This window comes from Teleopsis dalmanni, chromosome 2 (genome assembly GCF_002237135.1).
Source record: "Teleopsis dalmanni isolate 2A chromosome 2, ASM223713v2, whole genome shotgun sequence".
Lineage (NCBI taxonomy): Eukaryota > Metazoa > Arthropoda > Insecta > Diptera > Diopsidae > Teleopsis > Teleopsis dalmanni.
In genome coordinates, this window is record NC_051847.1 from 228,317,200 (window position 1) to 228,330,136 (window position 12,937).

The 12,937-nt window shown below is 28.8% G+C and overlaps 1 long non-coding RNA gene across 1 annotated transcript; it reads left to right on the forward strand.

Moving 5' to 3' along the window:
- Nucleotides 1-9,020: 9,020 nt before the first annotated feature.
- Nucleotides 9,021-10,550, forward strand: LOC119678148. The gene is made up of 4 exons (XR_005252322.1): nucleotides 9,021-9,248; nucleotides 9,628-9,796; nucleotides 10,253-10,355; nucleotides 10,411-10,550. It is a non-coding gene; the product is annotated as an uncharacterized LOC119678148 (long non-coding RNA).
- The last annotated feature ends 2,387 nt before the right edge of the window (nucleotides 10,551-12,937 follow it).

Here is a 12,937-nt window from a genome sequence, read left to right on the forward strand (position 1 = left end):
ATTGATTGTTATCCTAAACCATGTTTTTACTTTCAATAAAACGATTTCCAGTAAATTGTTTTTCTATAGCAATAGTAATTTTATATATATATATATATATCTACTCCTCGTTCGATTTCAACTGCTTGCGTCTTCCATTTGAATATCTGTCTGGAGTTCAATGCTCTCAAACTCAGCAACAGACGTCCGCTTGTAGACACATTCTTCAATTTAAGTTTTGGTTCTTAGACGTTTTTGTTACTAACTACTCATAATATGTACTGAACTTTCCTCTACCTGTCATCTAGAGGAAAGTGCCGCTAATGGAGAACTGAATATCTTAGAAGCTTCTGAGAATAGAGATGTTCTGGACAGTCCTATGCTTAGGTGACACTTACGCCTTTTTAGTTATGTGTAATTAATTGAAAGAGGAAAACTAAAATTTGTACTTCACCATATTAGAAAAAAAGTTTTCTATCTCTATCAATTTTTTTCAGTGTATTGAAATACGAGTTTAACTGCCTTTCGTTTTGGTTATCACCAGAAACAGTAAAACTTAATCACGCGTTGCTGTTTGAATGAATAATTGGGTGCTACGAAAAATCAGATTGCCATGATATAATTAACCAAGAAAAACATATTTTCTCTTTTCATTTTCATTGGGGTGGTGACTACTAGCATTCAATGGGATTATGATGAAGTCGAAATACAAACAGTAACGAGGGGGTTGTGCTGTCGACCGAATGTGTTGCGTACCGCCCGGTGGTGTTACAGTCTTCTCTAAGGTATTTATGAATGTTTATATTATTATTGTTATTATACGTTTTTTTTTATTCCAAGAAATATATTCGCACAAGGAAGAGGGGAACTGTCAGGATATCTAACGAATATTTTGAAATGTTATGAGATTTGTTTTTGGTGATTCCATACACAGAGAGTTTTTGTGGCATGAATAATTTGTGGTGAATCCTTTTTTAAGGAGGTTAAAAAAGCAAGACATTAGACAGACAACATAGATAAGTAAAATATTGTATATTATTATTGAATAAATTAGAGATTATCTCAAGGACATTAAATATTTATGGAAAAAAATTCAAATTTTGAAAACGACGTGTTCTTTTGCTTTATTCTTTTATTACAATATAATTAATATTATTCAAGAGTATTTATATTTAGAATTAATGTTTTTATTAGTAATTACCATACCATTAAAACAATAGTTTCATCTATTAAAAAAAACTAAACTTTCCCTGAGAAATGACTTACAATTAAAATATTCTATTTTAACTGAAACTAAATTCAGAAACTCGGCGAGAATTTCAGTGAGTATATCCGGAGAAGAAAAGGGGTCTTTTTAAGAGCTATCACACTGGAACTAAAATGTGTCAGGGTACAATTATTTCTTTCAGTAATTATAATACATTGAAGTTGTGCTTACTTCTCAGATTGCAGATCCCAATTGCAGCATTGAGAATGAAGTTCTCATATAATCATATAAACATGATTTAAAGTAATTGAGTAAAATTAATAATATGAAATGATGCGTTATTGGTCTTGAACACGGCTTCCAATTATAGGTTTAATATTATTACTTATAATAATAATTTCTAATTACTTTTTAATTAGCTTTCCTGAATCGTCTTTCATTGCAGCAATTTCTGTCTTTGCCGAAGAAATACAATCATCACTGAAAGTATGATTTGGCACTACTTTCTTCAATATTCTTGAGATTTGGTTCGTCCTCCAAAGGTGTTAATCGTTTTATTTATCTTATTATTAGATAATCGGTTAAATGTTTTTGAAGTGAAAAATAATATCGACTAACTGCAAATTAAACAAAATTACAACTCGATGATGGCTATTTTGTTAAAAGGCTTATAAATTAGGCACTTGTTGTCTAATTGGTGGTGAAACCTTTGAGTTTCGCCGCCACCGCCGCAGTAATCGAAAGCGTATGGTGAGGTCCGAACGGAAAGTGGGATACTGTGTCGATGCGGTAGTAATCATACAAAAATTTATTGAGTAACACTTTTCGAATGTGTAAATTAGGAGATACATGAGACCATGTTGCTCGTGCATTACCAACAGATGTGCGCATCTATCCAAAATCATTCGAAGTAACTCTGCGAACGTAGTAAATTACCTGCGATACTACTTGCGTTCACTAAGCAAATCGGCAAATATGACGCTCATTGGCTGACTTACCTGATTAATAGCCCAAATTTAAACAATTTCAAATACATTCATGCCTAGTGAGAGCTAAAGCAAAAGCTCTGACTGAACAATAAATACCACGAAGCGAGCCGTGAATCAACGGCTTGTATCCTTTGATAGCTGCGAATTCAATGATTTGTTGAATTTGTTATGAAGAAATTTATCTGCAAAACGCGATCTAAACACAAATTTGCCGCATTTAACTAAAAATACACAATGCTCCCTCCAGAAAAGCGCTCGACTGCGGTACATTCGATTTCAGAGTAAAAGTGAGATCGGTCCGATAAGCAACTGTAAAGCATGGCCGATACAGAGTCCACGTCTGGTGCAGGGCTGATCAAATGTTAAAAATGTTCTATTTGAGATGAAGAGTAACAAACTGAATTTGCCAAATTCAGGCGGCATGTGCTGTGAGAATGTATTGGAATGCTAATGTTTGCTTGCTAAATATTAAATATTCAAATTTCTGAAATCATAAATCTCAGTTCAAGTCATATTTATAATACAAATCAGAGATCAATGAAATGATAATTTGATATTTAATAAAAGTTCGAAATACACAGCATTAAATTCTAAATATTTATTTTATGTGCTTTTTGAAATACAATGGCAAAAACATGTGTGTTATACTCGTAATCCTTATATACAATAGATATATTTACGCATTGGGATTACGAAATATTGCATCAATCGGTACCGATTATGATAGAGCAATTCAATTGTCCGTTTTCAAACCGAATGGAATTAAGAATTAATCCTTTCGTAATGCTACGCCATGGAATCGAGTGATGACAAATCGCATGATCTTGGTGGTCGTTTGGTGAAATTCCAACTTCTATAAACTAATCACACAAATTGAAACATGTTGTATGGATTGTGGAACCGTTTTGTTGAAACCACATATATAGTTTCCACATCAATAATTTCAATTTAGTCTAAAAATTAGATAATCAGGTCATTGTAGTGATCAGAATTCGACTATTTGTGTCAAACCTACGTCATTTTCAAAAATGGATGGGCGTATCTCACCTTCAAACCAAACGTTAAACCCAACGCAAGTAGTAACTTGACTTTTTGTAGATCTTATTTCGATCTTTAAATTAAACATTTATATAATAAATAAAAACCTTGGATGACAGTTCTTTTACTAAAACGATGGACAATCTTTTATAGTAAGTATATTTAACATGATTACCTTTTCTCAAATTTTTCTAATATGTTGTTGTTCTGATTTCTTGAGTTAGTGCACTTTTACTCTGGGAGGCTGGGGGTGCTTATCCCTGCCCCACACTAAGCTTTAACTATACTAGAATTCATATCGTTTATTTATCGTTTAACTGACTACTAACCGTAGGTCAGCATGTCTTCATGTGGGTCCTGAGGTAGACTTGAGGTTTGTTAGGGCGGGGTTGGGTAAATCTAGAGAATTTTTTACTACCAGCTACCCATATCAATTGCATAAAATAGTTTAAATCTTAAAATATGTTAAATTGCATTAAATCATATTTTAAAAAATTCAAACTTGAAGATACATTCTTAAGATACGTTGCACCTCAATGGCGAGATGAATGTCCCTGTAACCACCAGTGGTAAACGATTCTGTGATCTGTTATAAATGATACGCATAAATATATTTTGGCTTCTGTTGCCCATACTTTTATGTGATAGAATATATACTCATATGTAATAAAGGACGCAAGTGTTTTTAGAATTTTCTGGATCATAAAAATTATTTGCAAACTTGAGGTTCCCTAACTCTAATTAATCAATTATGTTTTTTAGTTATTCCAAGCTCCGTTTTTATCCGGTTTAATTAATATATATTAAAAGAAAAAAAATAGTAAATAGTTTACTACAGTCTTTCCTATTTCAAGGTGTAATTTTTAATAGGGGACCGAAATGAAAATTAGATTTTGTAGAAAAAAAACACAAATAGCAGACCCAGATGTTCTTATATTAAACGAACATATTAAATAGATTTCAAGGTAGGTTCTGTGGGCAGCACTTCTTCATTAGCACTATAGGTATGTAATGCTACATATAGCATCGCATCACTCTTTCACTCAGAAAGTAATTGTTGGCACGTTAATTGGGTTAAAAGCCCTATCTCTTCGGAAACCGTATTTTGTAAAAGCATAGCATTGTAGACTTTGGGTAATAAATTAAAAGTCGCGATTGCAACGGAAGGATTGTCGTTATCAGTAGAAATAGACCATCATAATTATTTCGATAGTATTGTGCGTATTCTTATTTCAAAACCGAAGCTTAGTTTTAAGTACATAATTTTTTTATTTAATTTTTTCATAGTTCTTTTCATAGTTTTGGTCTTTTGTGTAATTGATTTAAACATTCAACGGACAAAATCCAAAGATGTCCTTTAGCCGTTCAACTTCAAATCTATTCTGAAGTCGAAGCTTCTATCACTTTATACTATTTATTACAGATTATTATAGAAACATTTATGTTAGAGTGACTGTGATTTCACTTAAAGGTAATGTTTATTTTATAACTTATTTTATTTCCATGAATTGGAAGGAGGGCAGCAGCGGTGTTTCTTCAAACTACGTTGTTAATATGTTATCCTGTACTTTTAAATATATGTAAGGCCATTAAATTTAATTATTTTTTCAAAAAGGTGTATGATTTTTATATAATAAACGATTTAATAACTAGTAAGTAATTATATATATATATTTTGATAATAAATAAAGAATCTCAAGTGACGGACTGAAATAGATCTTGTCTGCGCACATGAACCATTTAATATGTGCTTTTCCTTCTATGAAATTGTTTCTATGTTTATATTTTTTCGATTTTATTATACAAATTTTTAGCTATTATTACGATTATAAGCATTGATGATGACTTATTGATAGTGAATTTTATGATTATTGCTTGAATTTTAGACATCGACGTCCTAATTTACGGTTTGGCAAGTACCTCACGACAAGCCGAGATGTATCTGTTCGACCGTTTGTTACACCGATCGTTTGCTACCTGTTGGAGGCTTTAACTGAATTTGCCCAAAAAAAGGAAAAGTGTAGTGATAATAAATTAAAAATAATGTCAAATGAATGGACACACTTATTTTAAGGATAACTACACGAAGTCTTTTGTATCTAGGCGCATTGTTGACATTTTTGAACATTTCGATTAAAAGATAAAGTCAAACGTTCGTACCACCTTTCTGACCGAACTTCCAGATAAAATATTGTGGAAAATTGTATTTTTTCGGATCGGTTGGCGTCCAGCAGTTAATTAAGTTATTTAGCGTCTTTTAAAATTACATTTGATGGTACAAATATGTATTTATAAATGTCATTCGTTTGTAATCTAGATCAGTAGACAAAGTTCTCGTGTAATTAAATTGTTCAACAAATTTATGAAAAATTCAATTAGTTTTCGCTGTAATTTTTAAGATAGATAGATAGATCGATAGATAGACTCTTACAAAAGTCATATTTGAAAAATTTAGATATTTAGAAATTAGAATTTGAGGATGCTTTTAAGCTTATTATAAGATTTAAACAATAAAAAATTGAGATTAAATATATTTTTGGAGTTTCACACTACGAATATAGTCAGATAAAATTTCTAGTATTGAAAAAATACTAATAATACAGTTAATTGATTCATGACAAAATCACTACGTGCATATAATAAATCTTAAGAGATCGCTTCGAAAAATGAATTCAATTATTTAAGCGATAGTAATAAGAAGTATAGTATTCATACACGCGTTTTTTCATTTATGTCATATAAACCACTTGATTAAGTAAGTAGGACAAGTAACATGGTATTTCAGTAGAAAATTTCCAAGTTTATGGGTTTTATAAGACACTTGGAATAAAAACCGATTAACATTTATTGTGTGGGAGTACATATACAACTTTATCTGCAAAGCAAATTATCAGGTTTAATGGAAATTACTAACCGCCATGAATCCAAATCGGGAATCAATAAAAAAGCATTAGTGCAAGCGTCTGCGCATGTGGAAACTTTCAGTTTAACCTTTACCTTCCGAGACTAAGATTATGACGAAAATTCTTAAAATGGTCTTCATAAATTTTACTTAATAGTTGTACATTACTTTTGTTTGTTTCTCGTATTGCATCTGCGCCGCAACCACACTCCACCAATGGACCACTCTGCTCCAAATCCGCGTTGAATCATTCATTTCATCTTTGCCGTCGTCAGCGTTTGAATTGAATCGTTACAAATTTTGTTACTTGTTTTGGCTGGAATATGTCTAAATTGTGCACAGAGTCAATCTTTTCAGTTATGATTGCGATCAAAGGCAGAGCTTTCGAACAAACAAACTTGTCCATTTATGTCCCTCCGCTGCTCCACGTTTGCCTGCGCGTTCAGTTGCTGGCCCATTTGGACGTAATTGTTCATATGCAGATTTTTGTCGGTCGTATGTTAACCGATAATAAAAAATGTAGTACAAATACATCAATGTACGAGGCTTTGTTTTATTCTTGTGGGATGCTTGAGTATGGGAAGTGTTACAGCCTGGCGGCTTGTGTATTTCATTGATGTGTCTTGTTGTGTAAATTGATAAATAAGTTTCTCTTACATATCAATTCACGTCGTCCTGCAGATTGCTGAATGCTTTATTGATGATTATATTATTGCTGGTATAACTCAGTATATAATGAAAGGATATAAATATAGTGTTTACCTTTTCTAATTTGTTCCCTTTAAGCTAATGCTGTATTTAAAATGCTTATGATCAGTATAGATATGTTCAATTACCAATTTGATCTAATATACAATTTATCGATGATAGCAACTTAAAATTTTAGTTAAAAAGTTAAAAATTGCTTCTAATGTAATACTGGTATCTTTATTATCTGTAAAAACAGAAGATTTTTCACATTATCAAAACTATAAAGTTTGATTTGTGAATCTATACTTCTTTATACTAGTGACATTGTATAAAATTTTGGCATAAGTTGATCATTAATCACTATTATTTATTATAATTAATTAGTTCTATTATTTTTAACTAAAAATTGATTAACTAAAATTGTTTTATCCACAGCTTCAGTCTCCGCTGCATACTATATACCAATCGAGTTTTCAATATCTCTAACAATTACTTCACTACTTTTGAAGTGAAGTAAGTTCTTCCCTTTTTTAGTTCTATACTTCTTATTAAATATTATTCAAAGGATGTGTTATAGCCAAGTACTAAGATCTCCATTAATCCCACGAAATGGAATTTTTTAATATCAAATTTAAAAACAAAGAAGCAAGTCTAGGCTAGTGTAGTGTAAAAAATATATTGAATAAATAATGCAATATTTACACTAATTATATTACTATTTATGAAAATAAAACTCAATAAGCGTTACACTTCTCAATATAGAAACTTATTTCTTAATTATAATTGTATATTTATCATCAACTTCTTGAATAATTTAGAAACTATTTCATAAAATATATTCAAACAATAGATCAATACTTTTAATAAAACTTTTGTTTTTTTCTTAATTTATTTCTCTATTTATATTTTCATTTACTTTATTAATAATAAATAAACAATTTAAAAAAATACTGGCTAGTCACTACGTCTGTCATGACACTTTCGTGCGAATGTCCTCTTTCAATCTTCAAAATTGATTAGTCTATCAACTCTCTCTACCACCTTTTCCTTAACCGTGTTTCTTTTTTATCTAGGTGTTTCTTCCATTATGTGACCAATATAAATAACTGCTCACCTCTCTCAGTCCACATATTCCCAATGCTTTTGTTTTTTCCTAAAATTTTATTTTATTGAATTACAAACATAATTGCAACATACAAACTTGTGAGCTCTTATCCATTATTTGTCCTGATAACTAACTGAAATAAATATTTTTTTTTTTAAATAATATGTTAATGTTAACTATGTATAATACCAAATATATATTTGATATATTACCTTATTTTTGTATTATATATTTTATATATTATATATTTTATTTATAAAAAAAATATTTTAAAAAATTCTTACCTCTTGTTGGCTTACATTTTCCTGATTTTTTGTTTATGTTTACATTTTGTTTCTTGTGTCAAATCTGTCAAATCTGTCAAATTTCGATCATCTCCAATGTTGCATTCATCATTTTTTGTATAATTTTGGTTGAATTTTGTTTACTATATATTAAAGTAAGTAAAAAAGAACGGAGGTTCTTTATTGGTTAATGGAATTTACCTAGTGGGTTAAGCATACTAAGTAAACGTTCTATAAGTTGACTATATCAACTATATTGCAGCAACAACTACTTTGTGCAATATTGGAGTCTGTTTGTATTTACAAAATTCATTTAAGTGGAAAGTGCGAAATAATAAATTATCTGAACGTTGCAATAATATTTTATTTCAATTTGCTTCAGTTTGTGATTGAGAACTATTTACAATTTTACTAAATTATTCTACTCTTGTGAATTACGAAACTAATATCAAATGTGAATAAACTTGATTTGTAATTTCAACACAATTCTATAGCAAAACACGCCACCTAAAAATCAAAATTAAAATCACTAACGTACAAGTAATCGTAATTTTATAATGTTGAAGCTCTTTGAGACAGTGCACTTGAGCACTTTTACTCTTTCTTAACTCGAGGTATTTTCAAAACCTATAACTATCGAAATTTTTTTTTGTTTGATGTTTAAAAAAAAAATCAATAAATAAATATTTTTTAATTAAATTTCATTTATTATAACGAATTCACCCCGAAATTCACGTCAGATTTCTTGAACGTCCCTGCGCTTGTTATAAGTAACCATAATTCATAATTCAATTACTTTATAATTAAAGTAACCAGGTTTTGTCACTTCAGCTGTCATTCGACAAGAAAAGGGGAAGCTGTCAGAATGGTGCCGCTCTTCTATAACATATTTGCCAAATTTTGTAATTTATAAATTAGTTTAAAGTTTGTTTTCAGTTGCGTTGTTTGTAGAATTTTTAAAAAAAAACAAAGTGAAATCAATAACTTTATCTGGTAAATGTATAATAAAATATTGAATTTCATTCATATTGGACTCCGATTGTACTGTTGTAAGGTAAACGTATATACTCCTTTCAGAGACCTGAAGATACACTGCGATTTTCTTTGTTTTTCGTTGAAAACGAGATATTAAATATAAAAGTTAAATGTGTTACATTAAATTACAAATGTAGAAATAATTTTTTATAAAACTTAGCAAAAAAAAGTGAGCATTTTTTGTTTATGATAAAATCTAATATTACCAATAAATATCTATATATTAATTATTCAGTTCATATATTGTTTTGGTTTTGTTTATTTAAATAAATTTAAATTTATATTTCAATTCATTGGCAAATATTTTGTTTCAATAATAAATATGTACTGATAATACCTTATATATTTTTCTTCAATAAATTGGATGTACATCTTGAATTTACTTAAATTTGTTCTAGATAATGTCAACTAGAATTTTTTACACCAGCAATCATTTGCATAATTTGACCCACATGTAAGTGGAAGTATCGAAAGCCACCGTGTGAAACTTGAACCCACTAAACCAACTCTTAGGAATAAATGGAGAAGATTTTTCCAGCATTGTGAAAACTTCATTCCAGTAATCAGGTGAGAAAAAAAATAGACTTAGTAAATAGCGAGCTAGATTTATCTAAGCCAGAAATCAAGTGTGTACGTTAGGGAAACTAGGTTATAGAGGATGGGGTGGGGTTAAAGCAGATGAGCGTGGGTGAAGTTAGCGATAAACGATCCCAAGCTCTAACAAGTTTATCACCACTTGTATATATTATACAAAAAGTATCTTAAAATTTATCTATATGAAAATAATATAAGTATACGAATATACTTATCACACAAATATTTTGCATCATATGTTTACGATATTATTACTTAAAGTACGATATTATTACCGATAGGTAAAAAAAGCAATGTTTGTTTGGTATTTTGCAGTGCACTCACAAATTTATATGTTGAAATTATCTTTAGTACTCGTATTAGCGAGAAATTTATAAATATTAATTGAATTAAAAATATAAAAAATGCTTTTATACTCTTTTACAAAAGGCTATAGCGACGATAAGTGGCACCAATCAAACATATATGCTTTAATGATGACTGCCTCAAAGAAAAGCTATTGAAATGTATTGACATCATTTTGGAAAAAAAGGTAAATCAAAATTTTTATTATTAAAAACTCTACTAATAAGTAATATTTATTCCAGAAACTAATAGATGAGATAAAAGTATATAGTTTTATTCATGGGTGCACGCTTTAATCAAATTACCAAATTACGATAAATAAAATAAACACAAGAAGTGGATGAATGGTATTAAATGTTTTATTGATAAATTTTTACACAATATTTACACAATATATCTTTTGAATTTTGAATTTTTATAATTTTAATTTATAATAACTGATTTTGATTTTTATAACTTTAATTTTTTAGTAACTTTAATTTTTGTAAATTCAATAAAATTCAGTTTAATAATTTTTCAATTTATAAAATGTATATTTTGAATTTTGATTTTTTATAACTTTAATTTATAATAACTTAACTTTTTGTAACTATAATAAATTTTATTTCAATAATTTTCAATTTGTACAATATATCTTTGAATTTTGATTTTTATAAAATTAATTTTTGTAAATTCAATAAAATTTAGTTTAATAATTTTCCAATTTATAACACTTCGTTCAATAATGTGTGTGACTAACTAATTAAAACACATTTTCTTGCCAAAATTCGTTTTTCTTCATCAACATAGTCCCTTTTTAGGGAGATACAATCATTCCAACGCTTTTGTAATCTTTTGATACCGCCTTTGTAAAACGATTTTTCTTTGCCTTCAAAATAGGCGTTAGTTTCGGCGATTACTGCATCATTTGAGCCAAATCTCTTACCATGGAGCATCGTTTTGAGGTCTGCGAAGAGCCAGTAGTCGCAGTAGTGACACGGTGCATTGTCTTGGTGGAACAAAACTGTTTTCTTCGCCATATGAGGCCGTTTCTTTGCGATTTCGTTTTTCAAACGCTCCAATAACGCTATATAATAGTCGCTGTTGATGGTCTTCCCCTTCTGGAGATAGTCGATGAATATTATTCCATCCGCATCCCAAAATACAGACGCCATAACCTTGCCAGCCAACTGCTTCGTCTTTGGTCGCTTTGGGCGGCTTTCACCGGCTGCATGCCACTCAGCAGACTGCCGATTTGACTCTGAAGTGAAATGGTGGATCCATGTTTCATATATCGTGATGTACCGACGCAAAAACTTCTACTTATTGCGCGTAAACATGTCCAAACAGCTCTTTGAATCATCGATTCGTTGTTGTTTTTGCTCCGATGTGAGCAAACGCGGCAACCATTTGGAAAACACCTTTTTCATACCCAAATATTCGTGTATTATGGTGTGTACACTGCCTGCTGATATCTGTAGAGTGTCAGCAATCTCCCTCACTTTCACTTTACGGTCGGACATAATGATTTTCAGTGTTTTTTCAACGTTTTCCGGAATAACAGCGTCATGTGGCCGTCCAGTAGATGGAATGTCATCGGTGTCTGTACGACCACGGTTGAATTCGGCATACCAATAACAAATGCTTCTTTTTGATGGAGCAGAGTCCGAATAATGTTTTTCAAGCCATTCCTGGCATTGAACAGTATTTTTTTTCATTAAAATACAATATTTTTTTAGTTTAGTGCCGCCATCTACGTGTCAGTCATACACATTATTGAACGATATGTTACAATAACAATAATTTTTAATAACTTAATTTTAATAAATTTTATTTCAATAATTTTCAATTTGAACAATATATCTATGAATTTTGATTTTTATATTTTTATAATATTAATTTTTGTAAATTCAATAAAATTTAGTTTAATAATTTTCGAATTTATATAATGTATATTTTGAATTTTGATTTTTTATAATTTTAATTTATAATAACTTAACTTTTTGTAACTATAATAAATTAAATTTCAATAATTTTCAATTTGTACAATATATCTTTGAATTTTGATTTTTATAACATTAATTTTTGTGAAATCAATAAAATTCAGTTCAATAATTTTTCAATTTATGTAATGTATATTTTGAATTTTGATTTTTTATAATTTTAATTTATAATAACTTAACTTTTTGTAACTATAATAAATTAAATTTCAATAAATTTTCAATTTGTACAATATATCTTTGAATTTTGATTTTTATAACATTAATTTTTGTGAATTCAATCAAATTCAGTTTAATAATTTTCCAATTTATATAATGTATATTTTGAATTTTGATTTTTTATAACTTTAATTTATAATAACTTAACTTTTTGTAACTATAATAAATTAAATTTCAATAATTTTCAATTTGTACAATATATCTTTGAATTTTGATTTTTATAACATTAATTTTTGTGAATTCAATAAAATTCAGTTCAATAATTTTCCAATTTATATAATGTATATTTTGAATTTTGATTTTTTATAATTTTAATTTATAATAACTTAACTTTTTGTAACTATAATAAATTAAATTTCAATAATTTTCAATTTGTACAATATATCTTTGAATTTTGATTTTTATAACATTAATTTTTGTGAATTCAATCAAATTCAGTTTAATAATTTTCAATTTGTACAATATATCTTTGAATTTTGATTTTTTATAACTTTAATTTATAATAACTTAACTTTTTGTAACTATAATAAATTAAATTTCAATAATTTTCAATTTGTACAATATATCTTTG